This window comes from Nyctereutes procyonoides, unplaced genomic scaffold, assembly GCF_905146905.1.
Source record: "Nyctereutes procyonoides isolate TBG_1078 unplaced genomic scaffold, NYPRO_anot_genome, whole genome shotgun sequence".
NCBI lineage: Eukaryota > Metazoa > Chordata > Mammalia > Carnivora > Canidae > Nyctereutes > Nyctereutes procyonoides.
This window is the reverse complement of record NW_026575125.1, coordinates 85,064,707-85,067,677: the sequence shown is the minus strand read 5'-3', so window position 1 is coordinate 85,067,677 and position 2,971 is coordinate 85,064,707. Positions and strand designations below refer to the sequence as shown.

At 38.9% G+C, this 2,971-nt stretch overlaps 1 pseudogene; it reads right to left on the bottom strand.

The window, feature by feature from the left end:
* Nucleotides 1–474: 474 nt before the first annotated feature.
* Nucleotides 475–1,234, bottom strand: LOC129518831 (14-3-3 protein epsilon-like; annotated as a pseudogene).
* Between the last annotated feature and the right edge of the window lie 1,737 nt (nucleotides 1,235–2,971).

The window sequence follows — 2,971 nt, the reverse complement described above, 5'->3', positions numbered from 1 at the left end:
ATCCCGGGTCTCCAGGATCACGCCCTGGGCCAAAGGCAGGCGCCAAACCGCTGCGCCACCCAGAGATCCCCTCCATAGTGTGATTAACCTCTCTCTTAGATGCTTGCATTACCTAGGAGTTAAATGGCTTTTGAATTTAATTTCCATTCCTAAAGGTGATCTTGCCCCATCTGGCAGAAGATAATACAGTAATGCTGAAAAAAGTTTCTGTGCAGTTCTGCGAGTGTCTTAAAGAGCCGAAAAACTAGAACCAGTATACCCACCGACGTGCATTCTTGCCTTTAAGAATTTTTGAAAAAATGTTTTTAAAAACCCAGCAGGGCAGAAACCTAAATTCTGAGATCAAATGTAAAAGTCAGATTTGGGGTTCCTCAGTGACAGTGGGGAATTTCCAAAGGCAACGGGGCAGTCGCGGGGAGGGGATGAGAAGGAGTAGGGAGGTCAGAGATGGTTTCTCTTGTTGGCTTTTAGGTCTCATTGATTTTCATTTTCTGTATCCTGCAGAAATTCTTTATTCTGCTCGTTCCCATCACCCTGCATGTCTGAAATCCACAGTGTCAGATTATCACGTGACAACTGCATCATAAGTATAGAGTTCTAGAGTTTCCTTCACTTAACATATTCATTTCTGTAACTGCATCACCAAAAGCCACATTGGCCAAACTGCTGGCATGGTCAGAGGAATTAAGAATTTCACAGTAGAATACAGAAAAATTGAGAGCAAGACCTAAGTGAGTGAGATGTGGTGGCCCAAGTTTTACAGCTGCAATATCATTAGTGGCTTTAAAGCAACTAGGTTGTTCTCCATAGCCTCCTTCCTATAGGGAATTCAGCCAGATGCCTGTAATAGTGCCCTTTCATTTTATTATAGAAAACCTTGGACTCTCCAGTGTTAGCCACTGGAACAAAGTGTTTGTCCAATGTTTCCAAACTGTCATAAAAGACCAACCCTAGCTCAATCTCAACCACTTGCCAATATTCCTGAATTATTTTCAGTTTGTCTACTCCTTCCTTGTTTTCTTCTACCTGTTCAATGCTACTGATTAGTCTCCAAGAGGATCTTCTAGCTAGCTCCAATCACATGTTTGTATGCAACAGATAGAAGGGTTCATTCTTTGAGTGTCATCTTAACATTCATCCCTGCTACTTTCTTTATTAATTTTACCATTTCATCCTATCACAAAGATTGCTTGGCCAGCTTTACCTGGTACACCAGATCTTCATGAGCATCCATAGTGGTGGCAGCTCCAGTGAGGTCTGTGTGACAGATGGAAGCAGATAGCATCTCGACTCAGCCTCTCTCTCCACACCTCTGTCTCCATTTACTAGTGAGGAAGATCTTTTTTATTATTAGTATTATAAAGAGAGAGTATGTATGCATGTGTGTGAGTAGCAGGGCGGGGGGGGGGGGGCAGATGGAAAGGGAGAGAATTCCTGACTCTGCACTGAGCTCAGAGCCCAATGTGGAGCTTGATTCCTTGACCCTGAAATCATGACCTGAAACGAAATCAAGAGTCTGACGCTCAACCAACTGAGCCACCCAGGTGCCCCAAGGAAAATCTTTCTTAGAACAATCTAGCTAAATACCCTTATATCTATTGAGTTAGAACAAGGCCATATTACCATTATCCTATAGCTATAAGGGAGGCTATGGAAGTGAGTACCTGACATTTTCATGCTCTGTTATTAACAATGGACTCTGATGGCAAGTAAGAAGTAAAAGGGAATTGGCTAATACATAGGCAACTAAGTGTCTCCTATAGTCATCTACTAAGGGAAAAAATGATTAGGCTATTCTTATATTTTCAACAATACCAGATGCCAAATATAAAAGTAATATCAGAAAATTTTATGAACTATATATTTATATATATATATACATTTGTATACATGTACTTGTTTTTTTTAAAGATTTTATTTATTTATTCATGAGAGACACACAGAGAGAGGCAAGCAGAGATATAGGCAGATGGAGAAGCAGGCTCCATGCAGGGAGCCCGATGTGGGACTCGATCCCGGGACTGTGGGATCATGCCCTGAGCTGAAGGCAGATGCTCAACCGCTGAGCCACCCAGGCGTCCCAGGTTCAGGATTTTTTAAATGCCAAAATCCTTAACTTGATGAATTTCTGGAATATTCTCTTTTATAAATAATTATTACAATATTGATCTATTAGATAATACTATATTAATACTAATTAATATAAACGTAATTGTTTATACGTGTTTACATATATGTGTACTTAAAAGTACACAAATAATGTTTACGTGATTTAATAAATTTTATACACAATTAACATACTTATAAAATCACCCAGATTAAGAAATACATTATTACCAGGACCCCAGAATCACCTCTTTTACCCACATCCTCTCCAAATGTAACCATTATTTTGACATCCAACATCTCTTATTAATTTTGCCTGTTTTAAAATTGTATATAAATTGAAGAATACAGTATATACTCTGTTGTGTTTGGCTTCTACTCAGTCACTTTTACACAAATTGAAGTTGAATTTAGAGTTCATGTTGAACTCTTTTCTGTATTGTAATAGTATTACTCAATAAAATCTATCCTTACCACTTTAGCTGGTATCTGACTTTATTGACCTTTGGCAGTAATTAAGAGCATGGATGTTGCCAGATGACAGTGTTTCAAATCCTGGCAGAAGAACCACTAGTTGTAGAACCTTGGTCAAGTCACAGACCTGCTCTATATCTCAGTTTCCTCATCTGAAAATAGGAATAATAATACTAGGTTTGTGGCCAGGATTACGTGAGCTAACACATGCAATTAACTTAGAACATAGCCTGGCACATAGTGAAGGCTACATAACAGTTTTACTAATTACTATCACCGTTCCTCAGCAACCTACTAGAAATTGGTGGCAAATTGACAAACAGGGAAATATCTGCATAAATATTTGCAGTATTTCTGTCAAAGAGTTTATATAAAAAGGGTCCTTTTAGGG